The sequence below is a fragment of the Manihot esculenta genome, chromosome 17, assembly GCF_001659605.2.
Source record: "Manihot esculenta cultivar AM560-2 chromosome 17, M.esculenta_v8, whole genome shotgun sequence".
Taxonomy (NCBI): domain Eukaryota; kingdom Viridiplantae; phylum Streptophyta; class Magnoliopsida; order Malpighiales; family Euphorbiaceae; genus Manihot; species Manihot esculenta.
The window spans coordinates 19,177,544-19,201,984 of NC_035177.2; the positions used below are offsets into that span (position 1 = coordinate 19,177,544).

The window sequence follows — 24,441 nt, forward strand, 5'->3', positions numbered from 1 at the left end:
GGAAAGACATCCAGAAATTCTCTGACAACTGGCACTGAGGCTGGCTCCCTGACTTGTCTATCTAGCTCTCTCACATGAGCTACATACCCCTGACATCCCTTCCTAAGCAGCCTTCGAGCCTGTAGGGCCGACATCAGACCTCTAGGCGTACCCCTCTTGTCTCCTCTGAAGACAACCTCTGACCCGTTCTGATCTCTGAACCTGACTACCTTGTCCCTGCAGTCCAAGGTAGCACCATGGGTAGACAGCCAATCCATCCCTAGAATGACGTCAAAATCTGTCAAGTCTAGAACCACAAGGTCGGCGGAGAGGCATCTTCCCTCTACAAAAACTGGACTGTACCGGCAGACTGACTCTGCCACTGACGGGTCACACTTGGGTCCACTGACCCATAGGGGACATGTAATACCCGGCTAGAATCCGGCACCGGAATTCCTATTGTCTGGTGGAATCCGGGGTGCTGGGATTCGAGAAAAGGGTAGGAGTTTTGTTTTCTAAGTGTTATGATGTGTTTTAAGGTTTATAAGTTATATAGTTTTTGAGTTTTGAAGAAAAAATAGTTCATGGAGACTTCAGCCAAGTTCGGCCGCCGAAGGTAAGTTCGGCCGCCGAAAGTGCCCAATGTTCGGCTTCTGAAATTCAAGTTCGGCCCCCGAATGTTGCATGGTTCGCATGCGATTGGGCAGCCGAAGCTGAGTTGGCTAGTGAGCTGAGTCATGTTTTTTTTGACAAGTGTTGGCCTCAGATTCTTGCCATGGAATGACCACGTCTCTTATGACTCATCTGTACATGGTTTTGGTTGTTCTTACAACAGTTTGAGGTGCTTGCAAAGGTGTTGAGAGTTGAGAGAAACAAAAGTTACGCTTTTGAGATTTTGAGAGTTTGAAGAGAGGTTGATCTGTTTTTCCTTTGTTCAGTGTGTGTATCTTCCTGTTTCCAGAGGTAAGGGCAGTTTTAGACCCTGTTTATATGTTTTCTGAAGAGTGAAAGGAAGGAGAAGCATGCTTAGGTTATTCATGGTCGTTTTTGATGATTTATGTATGTATACATGTTGATGTGTTATGTTTGTTTTGTTGTTTGGGGTTATTAGCTAGTTTTGGACCCCTGTGAACATATACGTGAGTATATGTGTGTTGAATACGTGAAGGATGCATGTTAGAAAGTGTTGAAGGGAAGGAGGAGATGGTTTGCCGTTGAAGCTGAGTTCTGGATGAACTCAGGTTCGGCAGCCGAAGATTCATTCGGCCGCCGAACCTCCTGCATGGTGGCTTAGTTGCCACAGCTTGCCCCCGAGTGTTTTTGCATGTTCGGCTCTGTTTGGGGGATTCGGCCGCCGAAGGTGCCGCCGAAGGTGCTTGAGTTTCGTCTCTGGAGAGGACATTCGGCCGCCGAACCTGCCACCGAAAGTGTCCTGTCCAGTTTTCTTTTGCATGCTTTGCATGGATAGTTGAGTGAGTGTAAGGGGATTCTTGGGGAGTTTAAGAGAGTTATTCTACGCTTGTTTGGTCCCTCATTTGAGTCCATCTGTATAGGTACAGACCAAAGGAACCAGAGAGAGCAGCAGTGAGTACTGCTCCAGAGGTTCAAAGCCTGCAAAGTCAGTCAGTCCAGATAGCCAGAGGTGAGTGGAACTAAACTTATGACTTTTAATTGAACCATAACTGCTTTTAGCATATCTCATGCATCATGTTTATGCTATAGGTTGATTGCATTAGTCTTCACGAATATGTTTCATTGCATCGTTATTTGGTGATGTGAGTGAATGCTGAATGATCCAATAGTCTCAGACAGGAAGTCCAGGAGCCTTTGACTACGCCCTGGCAGGTATAGCGAAGTCCAGGAGCCTTTGACTACGCCCTGGCAGGTATAGCAAAGTCCAGGAGCCTTTGACTACGCCCTGGCAATGGTAAGTACAGAGGTGTTATATACACATATACATATATAACAGGAAGACCAGGTGCTCGATTCTACGCCCTGGCACAGAGTTACTGAGATTATGTGGTGACAGGTTTACTCTTGATGTGGCTTGTCTGTGATATGGTGCATTCCATGAGATCATATTTTACTGAGATGTTTTACTGTTCTACTCACTGGGCTATAGAGCTCATCCCACTCCCTTAACCCCAGTTTTGCAGGTTCAGTGGTCAGTGTACAGGGACAGTCCAGCAGAGTACAGGAAAAGAAAAGAGATCTGTAATAGCTTAGAGTGGACATGTAATATTAAAGAGATGTAATAGTTGTTGCTTGACCTAGTGATGTATGTTGTATACATGATCTGTATATGTATATATGTTTTCCTGTATGTGACAACCAGGCTTAACAGGTATGAGTTAACCCATCTAGAGCAAGCTCTAGTCAGGGATACAGAGTACAGAGATAGAGCATGCACAGGTTAAGCCTTGGTTCAGAAAAGAGTTTTATTTTCACAGAAAATGTATGATCATGTATGAGGTTTACAGGTACACAGAGAGTATAGCAGGCTTGCTACGGGTTCTGGCGGCCTTAAGCCGACCTGAATCCTAGCGCCGGTGACGGTCCATTTTGGGGTCGTTACAGATTGGTATCAGAGCCCTAGGTTCACATGATCGGACCTATATAGACAGTGTTGGGCTTAGAAGTGGTCAAGCACAATAGGAAATCATGTCCACTAGGATAGGGTCGTGAGTCCTATCTGCTATGATATGCTATGAGTGTTGTATGTGTATGATTGATATGTGATGTTTATGTGCTAAAGTGGTCTGTTATATGTTGTGGTTCCAGAGTAAAGATGCGAGGACCTCGTAGATCAGCTCGATTGACTGGAGTCCCACCAGAGAGTGAGAGACCAGCTGCTCGTCCTCCTGCATTGCCAAGGGCAAGGTCTCAGAGATCTAGCAGGGAAGGTACGTCGATAGACCCTAGAAGGTCTGTAGACGAGAGCAGAAGAGGAACAGTTAGGGGAGGAAGATCAGAGGAAAGGAGGGAAGCTATGGAGATTGATCAGTCTAGAGATGACAGCATGGGTATAGGCAGTTTTGAGGAAGGTATGGGAGAGTCGCAGGGAGGTGCTCAGACCTCAGGTTTTGGCTATCCAGAGTATCCGATGGGAGGTATGTCGGAGTACTCGAGTTTTGTGCCATATCCTCCTTATATGCCTTCTATGCCTTATCCTTATTATCCACCATATCCTATGTATCCATCTTCCCCTATACATTCAAGTGCAGCACACCTAGAGCCAAATGAACCAGTACTACCACCAGAACCAGTAGCCCCTGTTGGTGACAGACATGAACCTAGCTCATCTGGAGGTAAAGTCCAAATGACGGAGTACTTGAAATTGGATGCTCCTAAATACAATACGGGAGATGATCCATTTGATTACCTCAGAGCAGTTAGGATGATAACCGGTGAGTTGGGAGCAGATGATAGGAGAGCCATTGAGATGGCAGGTTTCACAATAAAATGCAAGAAGGCCAGAGAATGGTTTAAGAATTATGTGGAGCCTAGAATGGACAGTATGTCATGGGGAGAGTTCGCCAATGAGTTTGCAGGGTGGGCTTTTCCTGACAGTTCAAGGGAGATGAAAGTAATTGAATTTGAACAGTTGCGACAGACAGATGAGATGAGTGTTGATGAATTTACAGATAAGTTCCTGGATTTGCTTCAGTACGTGGGTCAAGCCTATGATACTGATCAGAAGAAAGCAAGAAGATATACCATGAGACTTCATCCTAGGTATTCTTCTTTGATCCTTCCAGCTGAGAAGGAGAGTTTTCACTCGATAGTAGACGCAGCCAGGAAAATGGAAGCTAGTGCCAATATTCAGAAACAGTCAAAGGCACAGGCTTCGGGTTCGAAAGCCCCCACACCAAGCAGTAAAAGATGGGATAGAGCAAAAGGAACAAAGAGTAAGTTCTGGAGTAAAGTCAAGTCAGGTCTGGGAATAGGTAGTGGCTCAAGCTCTGGCACAGCTCCAGTCTGCAGAAGATGCGGAAAACCACATGGAGGAGTTTGTCGGTTGGGATCTACAGCTTGTTTTCGGTGTGGACAGGAAGGGCATATTGCTCGGGATTGTCCGCAGATGACTTTTGCACCATCCCAGCAGATGAGTTCAGGCAGTGTGGTACAGCCAGTTGTACGGCCAGCAGCTCCAGTCATGCCTCAGACGAGTGGCAGAGGTAGAGGGAGAGGGGCAGCCTCTACTTCAGCAGCAGGTTCCCGAGGTGGAAATCCGGTAGCCCCAGCACGGATTTTCACAGTGACACAGGAGGAGGCTAACACGTCGAACACAGTAGTGTCAGGTAATCTCATCATTGGGTGTTCAGATGTGTATGCTTTGATGGACCCCGGTGCTTCTCATTCCTTTATTGCTTCGAGAGCCATAGAGCGATTGGGTTTGATCAGCTCTGAGTTAGAGTATCCTCTCTGGGTCAGTGGACCTAGATGTGACCCATCAGTGGCAGTGTCAGTCTGTCGTTTCAGTCCAGTATTCATAGAGGGTAGATGCCTTCCAGCTGACCTTGTGGTTCTAGACTTGACAGATTTTGATGTCATTCTAGGGATGGATTGGCTATCTGCATATGGTGCTACGTTGGACTGTCGAGAGAAGTTAGTGAGTCTTAGAGACCAGGATGGGTCAGAGTGTGTCTTCAGAGGAGACAGGAGAGGTACACCCAGAGGTATGATTTCTGCCCTTCAGGCTCGTCGTTTGCTTAGGAGGGGTTGTCAGGGGTTTCTAGCTCATGTGAGAGAGCTAGACAGTCAGGTGAGGGAACCAGCCATAGTACCAGTAGTCCGATAGTTTCTCGATGTGTTCCCAGACGATTTACCAGGCCTACCACCTGATAGGGAGATAGGGTTTGAAATTGAATTACTGCCAGGTACTAGACCTATCTCTATTCCTCCCTACAGGATGGCGCCAGCTGAGTTAACAGAGTTGAAAGAACAGTTGCAGGACTTGGTAGATAAGGGTTTCATCCGCCCTAGTACCTCACCTTGGGGTGCTCCAGTGCTCTTTGTCAGAAAGAAGGATGGATCCCTCAGACTTTGTATCGACTACAGACAGTTGAACAAGGTCACTATCAAGAATAGGTATCCTTTACCTCGGATTGATGATCTATTTGACCAGCTAGCTGGAGCAGGTTGTTTCTCGAAAATAGATCTGAGATCTGGGTATCATCAGTTGAGAGTCAGAGAGGCCGATGTGCCTAAGACAGCTTTTAGGACCAGATATGGGCATTATGAGTTCTTAGTGATGCCGTTCGGGTTGACTAACGCCCCTGCAGCATTTATGGATCTCATGAACAGGGTATTCAGTGAGTTTCTGGATCACTTTGTCATTGTGTTTATCGATGATATCTTAGTGTATTCCAGAGATGCAGAGGAGCATGCCCAGCATCTGAGGATAGTACTGCAGACACTGAGAGAGCATGGTTTATATGCCAAGTTCTCGAAGTGTGAGTTTTGGTTACGGAGCATTGCCTTCTTGGGACATGTGGTATCAGCAGAGGGTATTGAGGTAGACCCCAAGAAGATAGAGGCTGTAGCTAACTGGCCCAGACCCATGACAGTGACTGAGATTAAAAGCTTTATGGGACTGGCAGGTTACTACAGGAGGTTCGTTCAGAACTTCTCAAAGATAGCAGCTCCTATGACCAAATTGACTCAGAAGAACCAGAAATTTATCTGGTCAGACCAGTGTGAAGAGAGCTTTGAGGAGCTCAAGAGGAGACTGACTACAGCACCAGTGTTAGCTCTGCCTGTCAGTAATGAGGATTTCACAGTGTTCTGTGATGCATCTCGAGTGGGATTGGGTTGTGTATTGATGCAGAGTGATAGAGTAATAGCTTATGCTTCTAGACAGTTGAAGAAGCACGAGTTGAATTACCCTACCCATGACCTAGAGATGGCAGCAGTTATCTTTGCACTTAAGATGTGGCGGCATTACCTCTACGGGGTTAAATGCGAGATCTTCACTGATCACAAGAGTTTACAGTACATCTTAAGTCAGAGAGAGCTGAATTTGAGGCAGAGAAGGTGGGTCGAATTGCTCAGTGATTATGATTGTAAGATCCAGTATCATCCGGGTAAGGCGAATGTTGTCGCAGACGCCCTAAGCCGAAAGTCACTAGGCAGTTTATCCCATATAGCAGCAGAGCGGAGACCAGTTGTGATGGAGCTTTATAAGCTCTTTGACGAGGGATTACAGCTAGAGTTGTCTGGTACAGGTGCGTTGATAGCACAGATGAGAGTGACACCTGTGTTTCTGGAGCAGATAGCTCAGAGACAGCATGAGGACCCTGAGTTGCTGAAAATTGCCAGGACTGTTCAGTCAGGCAACAGTGCAGAGTTTCGTTTTGACAGCAAAGGGATCCTTCGCTATGGGAATCGACTTTGTGTACCAGATAGGGGCAGTGTGAAGGAAGACATTATGAGGGAAGCTCATAATGCGAGGTATAGTGTTCACCCAGGAGCCACCAAGATGTATCAGGATCTGAAAAGGGTCTATTGGTGGCCAGCCATGAAGAAAGAAGTGGCGCAATTTGTGACAGCCTGTGAGGTTTGTCAGAGGGTGAAATTAGAGCATCAGAAACCAGCCGGAATGCTTAACCCATTACCGATTCCAGAGTGGAAATGGGAGAACATAGCCATGGATTTTGTAGTGGGTTTACCAGTAGCGTCCAACAGGATAGACTCGATATGGGTGATTGTGGACAGACTCACGAAATCTGCTCATTTTCTTCCAGTACGGAGTAACTATTCTGTGGATAAGCTGGCACAGGTCTATCTGGATGAGATAGTGAGATTACATGGAGTTCCAGTGTCTATAGTTTCAGACAGAGGACCTCAGTTTACCTCCCGCTTTTGGCGGAGTCTGCAAAGTGCAATGGGCACGCGATTGGATTTTAGTACTGCTTTCCACCCACAGACTGATGGACAGTCAGAAAGGACCATCCAGACCATAGAGGATATGCTTCGACTATGTGTGTTAGACTTTGGCGGTTCTTGGAGGCAGCATCTCCCTTTGGTGGAGTTTGCCTACAATAACAGCCATCATGCGAGCATCGGGATGGCTCCTTATGAAGCTTTGTATGGGAGGAAGTGCAGATCCCCTGTTTGCTGGGAAGAGGTAGGAGAGAAGGCTCTTGCAGGGCCAGAGTTAGTAGACATTACCAGTAGAATGGTGCCCATGATCAGAGAGAGAATCAGAACAGCTCAGAGTAGACAGAAAAGTTATGCAGATGTTCGCAGAAAGCAGTTAGAATTTCAAGAGGGTAATTGGGTATTGCTGAAAGTGTCTCCAATGAAAGGAGTGGTTCGTTTTGGGAAGAAAGGTAAATTGGCTCCACGGTACATTGGACCCTTTGAGGTGTTGCAGAGGATCGGAAATGTGTCGTATAAGCTAGATTTACCTGCTTCTATGGAGAGAATTCACCCGGTATTTCATGTTTCTATGCTACGACAGTTTGTGTCAGATCCAAATCAGGTTCTGAGTGAGCCTGAGGTGGAGATTCATACGGATCTCACCTATATAGAGCAGCCAGTACGGATTCTGGACACGCAGATCAGACAGCTAAGGAACAAGGAGATTCCGATGGTGAAAGTTCTATGGAACCACCATAATCTAGAAGAGTGCACCTGGGAGACACGGGAGTCTATGCTCCAGCAGTATCCATATTTGTTTTGAGGTTCGTTTTCTCCGTTTCATGTGGTAATTGTGTGTTTTAGGAACATCCGAGGACGAATGTTCTTAAGGAGGGGAGAATGTAATACCCGGCTAGAATCCGGCACCGGAATTCCTATTGTCTGGTGGAATCCGGGGTGCTGGGATTCGAGAAAAGGGTAGGAGTTTTGTTTTCTAAGTGTTATGATGTGTTTTAAGGTTTATAAGTTATATAGTTTTTGAGTTTTGAAGAAAAAATAGTTCATGGAGACTTCAGCCAAGTTCGGCCGCCGAAGGTAAGTTCGGCCGCCGAAAGTGCCCAATGTTCGGCTTCTGAAATTCAAGTTCGGCCCCCGAATGTTGCATGGTTCGCATGCGATTGGGCAGCCGAAGCTGAGTTGGCTAGTGAGCTGAGTCATGTTTTTTTTGACAAGTGTTGGCCTCAGATTCTTGCCATAGAATGACCACGTCTCTTATGACTCATCTGTACATGGTTTTGGTTGTTCTTACAGCAGTTTGAGGTGCTTGCAAAGGTGTTGAGAGTTGAGAGAAACAAAAGTTACGCTTTTGAGATTTTGAGAGTTTGAAGAGAGGTTGATCTGTTTTTCCTTTGTTCAGTGTGTGTATCTTCCTGTTTCCAGAGGTAAGGGCAGTTTTAGACCCTGTTTATATGTTTTCTGAAGAGTGAAAGGAAGGAGAAGCATGCTTAGGTTATTCATGGTCGTTTTTGATGATTTATGTATGTATACATGTTGATGTGTTATGTTTGTTTTGTTGTTTGGGGTTATTAGCTAGTTTTGGACCCCTGTGAACATATACGTGAGTATATGTGTGTTGAATACGTGAAGGATGCATGTTAGAAAGTGTTGAAGGGAAGGAGGAGATGGTTTGCCGTTGAAGCTGAGTTCTGGATGAACTCAGGTTCGGCAGCCGAAGATTCATTCGGCCGCCGAACCTCCTGCATGGTGGCTTAGTTGCCACAGCTTGCCCCCGAGTGTTTTTGCATGTTCGGCTCTGTTTGGGGGATTCGGCCGCCGAAGGTGCCGCCGAAGGTGCTTGAGTTTCGTCTCTGGAGAGGACATTCGGCCGCCGAACCTGCCACCGAAAGTGTCCTGTCCAGTTTTCTTTTGCATGCTTTGCATGGATAGTTGAGTGAGTGTAAGGGGATTCTTGGGGAGTTTAAGAGAGTTATTCTACGCTTGTTTGGTCCCTCATTTGAGTCCATCTGTATAGGTACAGACCAGAGGAACCAGAGAGAGCAGCAGTGAGTACTGCTCCAGAGGTTCAGAGCCTGCAAAGTCAGTCAGTCCAGATAGCCAGAGGTGAGTGGAACTAAACTTATGACTTTTAATTGAACCATAACTGCTTTTAGCATATCTCATGCATCATGTTTATGCTATAGGTTGATTGCATTAGTCTTCACGAATATGTTGCATTGCATCGTTATTTGGTGATGTGAGTGAATGCTGAATGATCCAATAGTCTCAGACAGGAAGTCCAGGAGCCTTTGACTACGCCCTGGCAGGTATAGCGAAGTCCAGGAGCCTTTGACTACGCCCTGGCAGGTATAGCAAAGTCCAGGAGCCTTTGACTACGTCCTGGCAATGGTAAGTACAGAGGTGTTATATACACATATACATATATAACAGGAAGACCAGGTGCTCGATTCTACGCTCTGGCACAGAGTTACTGAGATTATGTGGTGACAGGTTTACTCTTGATGTGGCTTGTCTGTGATATGGTGCATTCCATGAGATCATATTTTACTGAGATGTTTTACTGTTCTACTCACTGGGCTATAGAGCTCATCCCACTCCCTTAACCCCAGTTTTGCAGGTTCAGTGGTCAGTGTACAGGGACAGTCCAGCAGAGTACAGGAAAAGAAAAGAGATCTGTAATAGCTTAGAGTGGACATGTAATATTAAAGAGATGTAATAGTTGTTGCTTGACCTAGTGATGTATGTTGTATACATGATCTGTATATGTATATATGTTTTCCTGTATGTGACAACCAGGCTTAACAGGTATGAGTTAACCCATCTAGAGCAAGCTCTAGTCAGGGATACAGAGTACAGAGATAGAGCATGCACAGGTTAAGCCTTGGTTCAGAAAAGAGTTTTATTTTCACAGAAAATGTATGATCATGTATGAGGTTTACAGGTACACAGAGAGTATAGCAGGCTTGCTACGGGTTCTGGCGGCCTTAAGCCGACCTGAATCCTAGCGCCGGTGACGGTCCATTTTGGGGTCGTTACAGGACACTCTAACCCAGAGACCATCAACCCTAATCTCTCAACTGCCCTCGGATCAATAAAGGAATGAGATGCACCCGGGTCCATTAATGCATACACATCAGAACACCCAATGATGAGATTACCTGACACCACGGTGTTGGATGTGTTAGCCTCCTGCTGAGTCATGGTGAAGATCCTGGCTGGAGCTGATGGACCTTCACCTCGGGAACCAGAAGAAGAGGCTGCCCCTCTCCCTCTACCTCTGCCATTGCCCTGAGTTGTGGTTGGAACTGCTGGCTGTGCCACACTACCAGAAGCTGTCTGCTGGGGCTGGCCCGTGAAAGGTGCCCTAGGACAATCCCGAGCTATGTGTCCCTCCTGGCCACATCTGAAACACGCATTGGTCCCTAATCGACACCCTCCTTTGTGTGGCCTCCCACACCTTTGGCATTCTGCACCGTCTGAGCCTGAACTCGAGCCACCGCCTAATCCCAGACCGGATTTCAGCTTGTTCCAGAACTTGTTCTTCTTGGGCTTCTTGGTGTTACTCCATCTCTTACTACCTGAACTCTGAGTAGAGGGTCCTGGCCCTCCTCTGCCTGGGGTCTTAACCCCTGAAGACTGGGTCACCGACTGCTTTACTGACCCCTCAATTATAGCACTGGCCTCCATTCTTCGCGCCATATCTACCACAGTGTGAAAACTTTCCCTCTCAGCTGATTGAATCAATGAGGAGTACCTGGACTGTAATTTCATGACATATCTTCTGGCCTTCTTTGCATCTGTATCTAGAGCTTGCCCTGAGAAGGGTAATAGCTCCAGAAATTTATCTGTGTACTCCTCTATGCTCATGTCTTCTGTCTGTCTCAGTTGCTCAAACTCAATCATCTTTAGCTCTCTGGAACTATCTGGAAAGGCCCATCCAGCAAACTCATTGGCAAATTCCTCCCATTTCATACTGTTTAATCTCGGGTCCACATAACACTTGAACCATTCCCGTGCTTTCTTGCACTTTAAGGTGAACCCTGCCATCTCAATGGCTCTTCTGTCATCTGCCCCTAGCTCGTCAGTGATCATCTTCACTGCTCTCAGGTATTCAAAGGGATCATCCCCTGACTTGTACTTGGGAACATCCAGCTTAAGGTAAGCTGTCATTTTCACCTTACTCCCACTGGCTGAGCTAGGTCTAGGAGGTTGAGCAACTGGGGCTACTGGTTCTGTAGGTGATGGAGGTGGGGGTGCAGCATTCCCCGAGGTGGGGTTTGCTGGGTGAGGATGGAAGGATGAGGGTGGATAGGCTGGGTACTGTGGGTAAGGTGGATAGAAATGTGGATAAGGCATGTGAGTAGGGTAGGGGTTAAAGCTGGAGTAATCCGATGTACTTCCCATCGGATACCCGGGACTCTGTGCATAGGGTGGATAATAGGGTGGAAAGCCATACCCCGAGGCCTGAGTGCCTCCTTGTGACTCCCCTGTCCCTTCTTCTGACATGCTAACATCCAGATTCCCATCCCTTCTCTGATCTTCTTCCATAACCTCCCTCACATCTGAAGAACTTCCTCCTCTATCTGTCCCCCTTCTGCTAGTATCAAAAGACCTTCTAGGGTCCCTTGACACTCTTTCTCTGTTTACTCTGCATGACATTGCCCTAGGCAATGTGGGAAGACGGGCGCTCGTGCCCTCATCCTCTGGTGGGACTCCTGTCAATCGTGCAGATCGACGAGTTCCTCTCATCCTGTTTTCTCTGAAAAACCAGCACATAACCCACAAGCATTAGCATCACATGGTTCATGTGGGCACACATGAACCCTCATCACATACATAGCAAACATAGCATATCATTTATGCACATGCATATAGTCATGGCATATCACATCATCATCAAGACAGGACTCTACATCCTATCCTAGTGGACATGACTTTTCCTATTGTGCTTGACCTTCTATAACATCTATGAGCCCGACACGCTAGGTCCGACCATATGAACCTAGGGCTCTGATACCACTCTGTAACGACCCGAAAAATCCGGACCACTACCGGCGCTAGGATCCAGATCGGCATAAGGCCGCCGGGACCCGTAGCAAGCCTAACATAACCTGTAAACATGTTTAATCCCATACATGATCAACCATATACATAAAAATTAAAACTTTTCTTCATACATACTATCATCAACTAACTCAACCTGTGCATACTCTGAACATGTACATAACATAGTCCCTCTGTGGGATCTCATCAAGCCTCAAAGGCAAAACAACCTGTGTTGAGTTAGTTTACATAAACATCATAACATAAGATCATGTACATACAAAAGGGATTAACAATATACTGTGGTCAAGCACAACTCTATCCTCAATAACCTCATTACATAACATACTGAATATTTTTACATTTCATCATAATACAATTGTCATGTCCACAATCTAACTATTACATACATATGACTTTTTCTCTTCTTCTCTTCTCTATCTATCCCGTACCTGCAAGCCTGGGGGTTAGGGGAGAGGGGTGAGCTAGATGCCCAGTGAGTAGAACTATAAAAAAGATATTTAAAACATGCTGTTATGAAATGCGTCACTGCACAAACAAATCACACCACGGATGGACTGATTCAAAAATCCCTCAGCTCCATGCCCGGCCCTATTATGGGCACCACAGGACTTCGTATTGCCCGGCCCTATTATGGGCACCACAGGACTTTGTAACTCGGAGCTATTGCCCGGCCCTATTATGGGCACCACAGGACTTCGTATTCAGAGGCTAATGAATCATCCTAATGTCCATCCACTATCATCTATCACAACAATGCAATGCGGCATATTCGTGAATTCTAACGCAAACATCCTATAATATAATCATGATGCATGAAGCATGATAAAAACATTTAATTTCTTAATTTAAAAGATTAAGTTTAGTTCCACTCACCTCTGGCTGACTCTGACAAACTCTGTAGCAGCTGGCTCACTGCTGGGGTCCTTGGTTCCTCGGGTCCGAACCTACACAGGTGGACTCCAATGAGGGACCAAACATACATAAACATAACTCTAATATATCCCCCAAAACCCCCTTAAAATATCATGAAAGCATCACATGAAAATATGCATGAAATGGCTGAACAGGGCACTTTCGGCGGCACCTTCGGCGGCCGAAAGTCCCAGACAGAGACGAAACTCAGGTAGGTTCGGCGGCACCTTCGGCGGCCGAAAGTGCCAGACAGAGACGAAAGTCTCTGTTCGGGGGCAACTTCGGCAGCCGAAAGGCCTGCCTCCCCAGCCATGTTCGGCGGCCGAAAGTACCTTCGGCTGCCGAACCTGGTTTCTGCCAAAGGGCAGAAACTTGGCTCCCTTTGCACATTTCGCCTCCAAACCTTCCAAACATGCATATTTTTCAACCAAAGCATGCATACAAGTTCCTAGGGGCCTCAAACATGCATATACCCCATCTACAACACTTCAATCACACACAATCAAGCTACATTGTTCAAAATCACAACATACACCCATAAACCTAACCATGAACTAAACATGCATTCTACCCCATAGATCTTACTCAAAGCTTGTTTAAAACATAAAAAGAGTTCAAGATCGACCCTTACCTCTTGAAGAAACGAGAGGAAAACGACCTTGACTCGAAGATGGGAGGATTGAGCTCCTTGAACCTCAAAGTTCCAAAACGTGCTTAAAACTTGTAAATCTTCAAAACAAATGTTATAAACTTGTAAAAATCATGGAAAAAGGAAGGAAAATCTCAAGATTGATGAAAGATGGCGGAGAGCTCACCTTGGCCGAAATGGGGAGAAAAAGCTCGCCCGTTTTCGGCTAAGGGACCCTTTTATAGTGGCTGGCCAGGCCATGTTCGGGGGCCGAATGTGCCTCCGCATCCATGCAATGTTCGGCGGCCGAACATAAGGTTCGGCGGCCGAACCTGCACTTCCCTCACTCATGCTTTCGGGGGCCTAACGTGCCTCCAAACGCATGCATGTTCGGCGGCCGAACTTAACTTTCGGCGGCCGAACTTAACTTTCGGCGGCCGAACCTGGGTTTTCCTCCAAAGATTTTTCATGTAAAAACTCATTAAATTTCATACTTAAAACACTAAAAACATGAAAACATTTTATAAAAACATGCTTTTACCCTTCTAGAGGTTTCCGACATCCAAATTCCACCGGACGGTAGGAATTCCGATACCGGAGTCTAGCCGGGTATTACATGTGGCAAGGATTAGACATATAGGAAACACAATCTAGCACGAGGAAGAGAAGATCTAGACACTTCAGCACTCGAGTCACTGCCAGAAGACTAGCCCTTTGCTTGGCGCAGCGAGTCTGCATACGAAGTTACCGTTATTAGGCACAACCTAGCATATCTCCATTACACCTGTGATCGTGAGATTTCCACCTAATGGCTAGTGATGCCCCATATCAAGCAGACGGCTACATTATCGCCATTAGAAAGGTATCATGTTCACCTTTATCTATTACAGTATAAAGGTAGAAGAACCACATATATTAAGGTACGATATCTCTAATACTATTCGAGCTCTAAGTAATCCATCATATCCTCTTTATTCTTCAAAATACTGACTTGAGCATCGAAGTGGCTGTTAGGAAACCTAGAGATTACTGCAACCCAAAACACGCAGTGAAAAATTAAAAATCTTTGTTTCCCTCCTAGGATCCAAGTGCTTCGTTTATTTCGAAAATAAGGATACGAGACTAACCTGTTAGACTCGATAAGAAGATAAAATTCTGAACTCAAGGTGCTGCTTTTGAAATGAACACCCTCAATGGTATCCACACGAACGTCTTTTATCCTTCTAGAGTGCTAGCTCTCTCAAAGATGGATAAACTATGTGCTTTTCCAATCTGCAGCTCAAAACGATTTTTCCAAAAAAACATACCCCCACAATTCGCAGCAGGAGTTTTATATGTTTTAAGTCTTTTAGTTTTCCCACATTTTTTCGCAAAATAGTTGTGTTTATCACCCACTATCACAATCTCACAGATACTCAAATATCTTACATGACAGTTTGTTTTGATAAGGAAAACTGAAAATCTTTTATCTGTAACAGTTACAGATAGACTGCAGATCATTTAAATATTATTATCTTATAATAATAATTAATATTAATAATAATAACATCTTTATTATTATTAATTATACTAATGGGCTTTTAGCCCATTAATATAACACATCAACAACGTTATTTTGTGTGTGACCCAATAGGCTCACATTAATTGACAATAGGCCCAGTCCCACAAGACCCATAAATCATAAGCGGCCTCTAGTAAGACATTATGACTACCCAACTAATATGAGGATCGATAGTCCGATAAAGCCTAATAAATAGAATATGTATTAATCCCTTTGTCACACGATATCTAGTTTGAACATAAGTCATGGTCAATGTCAGACTTATAATGTTCAAACTTATGATTTCTTGATCTCTAAGTAGACTGATAAAATCAAATGATATTGATCATACTATCAATTCATTTGAGCACGACCATGCACTTCTCAGTCTCACTTATCGAGAGGCCTAGAAGATATCTCTCTCAAAGAGAGGGACAAATTCTATCTTAATTGTTCAATATCCTCTACATAATTTTCATTATGCTCAATCATAACCTTTATGATTGTCCGATTAAATACAATGTTTGGTTATGTCAAAACATAACAGTCCTTATGTTGAAAACTATGACAATCTCAAGTCAAATGATTAAGATATAACTACTTTGAGATTCACTTATGACAATAACCCATGTAGTGATCTTAATGCGGCTCCATCCAATACTTTATTCTCTAACAAGTATTTATGATTATTGAATTATATCAACATATACATAATCATCTCATGATTATCAATCAATAATCATACTAGTTATATTTTATTATTATCAACATAATAATAAGTAACCAGGGATGTTAATCATTATTATGTAACATGCACACAAATAATAATGATAATGAAACCTCTTTTAATTAATAACTAAAATGACATACAAAAAAGGTCCAAGATAATGGCCTAGGGCAAATACACTAACAATCTCCCACTTGCACTAGGCATAATCATACAAATATCTAATACCCATAGACCTAGTGTGCTGAACATGCTTGACCTGTGAGAGAGGCTTGGTCAGTGGATCTGCAATGTTGTCATTTGTGTCTATTTTGCATATTTTAATATCTCCTCTATCAATGATCTCTCGAATAAGGTGATATCGCCTGAGTATATGTTTAGACCTCTGATGAGATCTGGGCTCCTTTGCCTGTGCTATGGCACCATTGTTATCACAATAAAGGTCCATAGGATTTGCAATGCTGGAAACTACTCCCAACTCTGTGATGAATTTCTTCAACTAGACTGCCTCCTTAGCTGCATCTGATGTTGATATATACTCAACTTCTGTTGTAGAATCTGCTATAGTGCTGATCAGTCCAAATTTAGACTATTTTATTATGATGCTATTAATGTTAATTTACATTTTTTTTGCCTAGTTCTGTGGTTTTGATCTTATTTTGCAGAAAATGGTGTAAAGAGATAATTTGGTGAAACTGCTCTTAAAACTGCCCAAAATAGGATAAAGGAGAACAAGTTGTTTGCCCAAGTCAAGTTGTAATTGAAGAGGAGATAAATAAGGAAAGTACATTCAGCAAAGTAATTTGAAATTCAAATTTCAAATCTTTAAGAAGCCTCTCCCTTATTGAGGAAGCCAATTCTTAAGAAGATGCACATTCAAAATTCAAAATTCAAAATTCAGCTTATTGAGTCCCAAGGATTCAAAATTCAAAATTAGAATATTCAAAATTCAAAATTCAAAAGGAGAACATTCAAAATTCAAAAGGAGAACATTCAAAATTCAAAAGGAGAACATTAAAAATTCAAAACTCAAAATTCAGCATTCAATTCAGCTTATTCAGGAAGCTAAACAAGATACTTGCCTCCCAAGTCTTCAACATTCAAAATTCAAAATTCAAAAGAAGGCTCCACCTCATCAAACGCAAACTTGGGCAGCAAGGTAATTTAGGGCAGCACCTTCACACTATAAATACATCTCTAAAGCAAGCCGCACGCCCTTGGTTCTTCTCTCCCATTCGGATTCAAGAAGTGGTTGAACCTCTCTTCTTCTCCAAGGCCGCCGGCCATCCCTTCTCCTTCTTCTCTTTCTTTTTGAGTTTTGTTTCAGCCATGAGTGGCTGAAACTCTTTTTTCTAGTTGAAGATTAGGTGAAACTTTGGTTGTTATATGGATTGTGAGATCTGAACATACATTGTTTATCTTTATTTTTCAATATTTATGCAATTTCATGCTTAATTCCATTGTTGCTTTGTGGTTTAGATCAATAGGGCCAATTGATTCTTGATTGCAAGGTAATAATTTGTTAGTTTGGATAGTTTTAAGTCCATAATTGCTTGGATTATTCAAACACAAGTAACTCTTGGTGTAAAAACTAAGGAAATTGTATGATCTAGCAATATCAACATGCGTTTGGGTAGCTAGAATTAGGTCTCTCTATTTCTTAATGCAATTAACAGTTGTTAGATGCCAAAGGCCCAAGGACGTTCCTTGGCAACTTGTTGATTAGTGATTAGTTAGAGGACGTGCCCTAATTAATTTATGCTTAAGGAGGGATATGGTAGTGAGAAGCGTCTTTCACCTCTATAACTAATTTATTGAATCAAACAAAGAAACCTAAGTGTCAATGATCAATCCCAACAACTAAAGTGGACCCAATTTTTGAACTAGAGTTTTTCTCATATTTGGATTACTTTACTTTATGATTTGCTTTACTTTATTGCTTTCAGTATTAGTTTAATTTAATCAATCTCAAACCCCCCCCCTTTTATTTTACTTTCAGTTTGTTTACTTGGTCTTGATTAGGAAAATAGGTAAGTATCAATTCCCTGTGGATTCGATCCTTTTGCTACTATCTACAGTTGTAAAATTGTTGATAACCAAAAAGGTTATTTTTGACCGGCTTCGACAACCGCATAGTCAAGTGCTCTGCTTGGAACTTTTCTAACTAACATTTGTGAATACGAATCCTGACTGCGATCTAAAGTCATCTACGCCAGTTTGGAAACCAGCATCTGTGTAACATTTTACAACTAGCTCGTCTTCCAAACCTCCATAAACTAGGAATGCATCCTGAGTCCTTCTAAGGTACTTTAGGATATTCTTAACAGCTGTCCAGTGACTTTCACCAGGATCTGCCTAATATCTGCTTGTTGTGCTTAATGCATATGAGACGTCTGGTCTAGTACATAACATGGCATACATGATAGATCCAATAGCAGAAGCATAAGGAATCTTATTCATCCATTCTCGCTCATCAGATGTCATAGGACATTGATTCTTGCTGAGATGAATACCATGAGACATGGGCAAGAATCCTCTTTTGGAATCTTGCATGCTAAACCTTTTCAGCACCTTGTCAATATAAGTACTTTGACTCAGACCGATTATCCTCTTAGATCTATCCCTATAGATCTTAACACCAAGGATATATCCAGCCTCACCTAAGTCCTTCATTGAAAAAGAATTCTCTAACCAGGTTTTAACCTTTTGCAAGGTAGGGATATCATTTCCAATGAGTAATATGTCATCCACATATAGGACTAGAAACACAACTGCACTCCCACTAACCATCTTGTAAACACAAGGTTCATCTTCATTCTTGATGAATCTAAAGTCCCTGACTGTCTTATCAAAACGAAGATTCCAGCTCCGAGAAGCTTGCTTCAATCCATAAATGGATCTTTGAAGCTTGCAAATCTTTCCAGAATTCTCAGGGATTACAAAACCCTCAGGTTGTGTCATGTACACATCCTCGAGCAAGTTTCCATTAAGGAAAGCTGTTTTGACATCCATTTGCCATACCTCGTAATCATAGTACGCAGCAATGGCAATGAGAATTCTAATCGACTTAAGCATTGCAACTGGCGAAAAGGTCCCATCATAGTCTATACCATGAGTTTGTTTGAAACCTTTTGCGACAAGCCTTGCTTTGTAGGTATGCACATTTCCATCCATGTCAGTTTTCTTCTTGAAAATCCATTTGCAACCAATGGTCTTAACACCCTTAGGAGGATCAATTAATGACCAAACTCGATTGTCATATATGGATTGCATTTTAGATTTCATGGCGGAAAGCCATTTCTCAAAATTTGGACTTGACACAGCCTCTTGATAGGTAGTAGGCTCATCTTGATCAATGAGCAAAAGTTCACGACTGTCAGTCATGAGAAATCCATATCTCTCAGGCTGATGAAGTGTCCTATCAGATTTGCATGGGACTTGTGTCACCCTTTCAGCTTCCACAACTGTTTGTGGTTCTGGAAGTGGTTCCACCGGCGGTTCAATGCTCTCTTGTGGTGCTTGAGTTTCCTCAAGTCGCACTGTACTCCCACTGAATCTCTGAGAGATAAATTTCTTTTCTAAAATGGTACCATTTCGAGCAACAAACACTTTGTTCTCTGAGGGAATATAGAAATAGTATCCTTTGCTTTCCTTAGGATACCCTACAAAATTACACTTGATAGATTTTGGAGCTAGCTTATCTGAAATTGGGCGTTTCACATAAGCCTCACAACCCTAAATCTTAAGAAAAGACAAACTGGGCATTTTGCCAGTCCATAACTCATATGGTGTCTTTCAACCGCTTTCGATGGTACTTGATTTAAAATGAATGCAGCTGTTTCCAAGGCATAACCTTAAAATGATAAAGGGAGATTTGTTTGACTCATCATAGATCGAACCATATCTAATAAAGTTTGATTTCTCCTTTCAAAAATAGCATTCCATTGTGGAGTTCCTGGAGGAGTTAATTGTGAAACAATTCCACAATTTCTAAGATGTTCATCAAAGTTTTAACTCAAATATTCACCACCTTGATCATATTGAAGCATTTCAATAGTTCTACCAAGTTGATTTTGTACTTCATTTTGAAAAGTTCTAAACATTTCAAATTATTCATGTTTATGTTTCATTAGGTAGACATATCCATACCTACTGAAATTATCAGTGAATGTAATGAAGTGCTGATAACCTCCCCTGGCACTAATGCTTAGTGGGCCACATACATCTGTATGTTCTAAGCCCAATAAGTCTGAAACCCTGTGACCTTGTCCAGTAAAAGGGTCCTTTGTCATCTTATCAAGCAGATAAGATTCACAATTTTCAAATAATTCAAAATCAAATGAATCTAATAAATCATCCTTATAGAGCTTAGATATGCAATTCTCATTTATATGGCTAAGACGACAATGCCATAAATATCTTGGGTTTAACTCATTTGGCTTAGTTTCCTTAGAAGTTATGTTATAGATATCATTGCCTCTAGAATCATCTAGATTAAGGACATAAAGTGACGCGAAACCCTATGGCACAAGCCTCAAACCCACACGCACAAGTAGATACAGAATCCAAAGATCTGATAAACCCACCTCCTATGGCACCCCAAACTTAGAGAAGCTGAAACACCAATGATCGAAGGATTTAGATGAGAATCCGACAAACACCACAACGAATAGTTGATAAGTTAGCCAAGATTCCTGGTGCAATTGATGAAAGCAAATCCTCACTCTCACTCAAAGCAATACACGCCAAAGGTATGAAAGAAATTCTGAAAAGTTTGATTAAAAGCTGCCTCTTACAATTGTTTCTTATCCTTATATAATAAGGAGAAAAACAAATAAAACCCTAAACACTCTTCTTGGGTCTGACTTAAACACCTAAGGCCCAAGCCCAATCACACACTAAAATAACGCATAAGTATTAAAACATAAGCCCAAAACATGACCCAACACTCTAAAACTTAAAAGATAAAATATGGCCAGAATACAAGCCCAAACAAAGCTAAAATAAAACAAGTGTTAAATCATAAAAATATAGCAAGCCCATCATATCAATGCTGAATAAATTAGACAGCGCTATCTCCATTACACACCTTAAGCAAGGTGAGTAGCTTAGGTGTGTCTTCAAGCTTCACAAGACATTTGCCAAAGGCAAGCTCAGTCAATTCTTGTGTTACTTATTCTTGAATGTGTAAGTTCATAGCTGCTTCAAGCTTCTTAGTTTTGCTCCTTGTCACTGGTCCACTAGGGAGCACCAATGGATCCTTGCTTCCTTGATTCTCATGTGATTGGGTTTGCTGGTTCGTATCATTCCCTCCTTCCTCGAAAAGATTTGTCCTCAAATCTGGAACATAGTCAAAAGGAGACAAGTCAGACACATTAAAGGTAGCACTAACCCCATACTCACCTGGCGAGTCTATTTTATAAGCATTGTCATTGATTCGCTCTAAGACTTGAAATGGACCATCACCACGAGCATCCAGCTTATTCTTCCTCTGATTTGGAAATCGTTCCTTTCGGAAGTGCACCCAAACCCAATCACCAGGAACAAACACCACTTTCTTCCGTCTCCTATTTGCCTTGTCAGCATACACCTTGTTCCTCTTTTCTATGTTAGACCTAGCCTTCTCATGTAAGGACTTCACCAATTCTGCCTTTTTAGCACCATCTAAACTAGCAAGCTCATGTAAAGGTAAAGGAACAAGATCAAGTACAGTTAGTGGGTTAAAACCATAAACAAGCTCAAATGGAGAAAACCCCGTAGAAGAATGTATGCTACGGTTATATGCAAACTCAATGAAAGGCAAGCAATCTTCTCAAGTGTTCAAATTCTTACCCACTATAGCTCTGAGTAAGGTACCAAGAGTTCTATTCTCCACCTCTGTTTGGCCATCTGTCTGTGGATGACAAGTAGTAGAATATAAGAGTTTAGTACCCAACTTACCCCACAATACTTTCCAAAAATGCGAAAGGTACTTTGTATCTCTATCTGACACAATTGTCCTTGGAACGCCATGAAGTCGAACCACTTCCCGGAAGAACAAGTCAGCGACATTGATTGCGTCATCAGTTTTATGGCAAGGAATGAAGTGAGCCATCTTGCTAAACCTATCGACAACAACAAATATGCTATCTCTACCACGCCTAGTCCTAGGTAAGCCAAGCACAAAGTCCATAGAAATATCCATCCAAGGTGAACTAGGAACAGGTAAAGGCATATAAAGACCATGAGGCATAGACTTAGACTTTGTCTGTCTACATGCAATACAAGAAGCATACACTTTCTCAACGTCTTTGCGCATTGAAGGCCAATAAAAATGCTCAAATAAGGTGTCATAAGTCTTATGTACTCCAAAATGCCCCATCAAACCACCGCAATGAGATTCAAGCACAAGCAAATCACGCATAGAGCATCTAGGTACACACAATTTCTTACCCTTAAACAAGTAACCATCATGCCTATAAAAAGAGTTAAAAGCTCCATGCTCACAAGCCACAAACACATTGCCGAAATCAACATCATTAATGTACAAGTCTTTAACATGCGCAAAACCAAGCAATTTAGAACTCACAGCATTAATTAAAGTATACCTCCTAGACAAAGCATCTGCAACCACATTGTCTTTCCCATGCTTATACTTAATCACATATGGAAATTGTTCAATAAACTCAACCCACTTACCATGCCTCTTATTCAACTTGCCTTGTCCCTTCAAGTGTTTTAAGGACTCATGATCCGTATGTATCACAAACTCCTTGGGCAGGAGATAGTGTTGCCACACGTCCAGTGCTCTCACCAAGGCATACAACTCCTTTTCATAGGTTGAATAATTGAGATGTGCTCCGTTCAACTTCTCGCTGAAATAGGCTATTGGTTTGTTCTCTTGTATCAACACAGCCCCAATACCTACACCAGAAGCATCACACTCAATTTCAAAAGTTTTATCAAAGTTAGGTAAAGATAATATAGGAGCAGATATTAACTTCCCTTTTAAGCAGTCAAAAGCTTTCTGTTGCTCCTCTCCCCATTTGAACCCAACTTCCTTCTTAATAATTCCTGTGAGTGGTGCTGCAATCGTAGAGAAATCGCACACAAACCTCCTGTAAAAGCTTGCAAGGCCATGAAAGCTCCTCACATCTGAAATAGATTTAGGAATAGGCCACTCCTTTATAGCTTTCACCTTCTCTTCATCTACCTCAATTCCCTGTGCACTCACAACAAAACCAAGGAAAACAAGTCTATCTATACAAAATGTGCACTTCTTAAGTTTAGCATACAATCTCTCTTGCCTCAAAACCTGCAGAACCAACCTAACATGCTCAATATGTTCGTTGAGAGACCTGCTATAGATCAAGATATCATTAAAGTAAACAACTACAAATTTTCCTAAGTATGCACGCAACACATGATTCATTAGCCTCATAAACGTACTAGGTGCATTTGACAAACCAAAAGGCATAACTAACCATTCATACAAACCATACTTTGTCTTAAATGCAGTTTTCCATTCATCACCAGGTTTCATCCTAATCTGATGATATCCACTCATAAGATCAATTTTTGTAAACTACCTGGCACCATGAAGCTCATCCAACATGTCATCTAGCCGAGGTATAGGATGCATGTACTTCACTGTGATCTTGTTAACTGCTCTACAATCAACACACATTCGCCAAGTGCCATCCTTCTTTGGAACAAGCAGCACAGGAACAGCACATGGACTTAAACTCTCTCTCACCAATCCCTTCTCCATAAGCTCGTCAATTTGCCTTTGCATTTCCTTTGTTTCCATTGAATTGCTTCGGTAAACTGGTCTATTTGGAATGCTAGAACCAGGTATGAAATCTATCTGATGCTCAATCCCCCTCAACGGTGGCAATCCACTAGGTAGCTCATCTGGAAAGACATCAGTGAATTCCTGCATCATAGACTTAAAACTAGAAGGCAAAGAAGAACGGTTAATATCAATGTCAGCAAATAAAATCTCCTTATATCTTATAAGCAACATGGGCTGCCCTAAAGATATAGCACTCTTAGCCTCTCTCGCTCTCACATAAAATGTCTATTTTGCCTTCCCCTCTTGCATCTTCTCTCTCACCAATGGGCCATTTATTGGTCTTGATTCTTTTCCTGCCTCTTTACCCTCAGACTCGCACTTTTCTCTCATTTTTTACCACAGAACTCAAGCTCTCACTCCCATTTGTAGCCAAGGTCGAAGCCTCCCTCTCCCTCTCCAGCATCTTTATTTGATCAGCATATACCTCTTGAGGTGATAAAGGAGCGAGTATAACCTTCTGTCCTTCATAAGTAAAGGAGTACTTGTTATTGAACCCATCATGTTGCACCTTTCTATCATATTGCCACGGCCTACCCAACAACATATGGCTTGCCTGCATAGGTACCACATCACACAAGATCTCATCCTTGTACCTACCAATAGAAAATGGTATAAGCACTTGGCGTGTAACCCTAACCTCACCACAGTCATTCAACCATTGCAATCTGCATGGCTTAGGGTGTTTAATAGAAGCCAAACTCAATTTCTCCACCATATACACACTAGCCACATTTTTGCAACTACCCCCATCAATAATGAGAGTACAAACTTTTCCATTAACCAAACACCTAGTGTGAAATATGTTTTCCCGTTGTTCTAGGCTTTCTTCCTTAACCTGGATATTCAAAGCACGCCTAGCAACAAGCATCTCA

General features: G+C 42.6%; 1 pseudogene; it reads right to left on the minus strand.

The window, feature by feature from the left end:
- LOC122722230 overlaps positions 1 to 24,230 on the minus strand; it is a 41,566-nt pseudogene extending 17,336 nt beyond the window's left edge.
- Between the last annotated feature and the right edge of the window lie 211 nt (positions 24,231 to 24,441).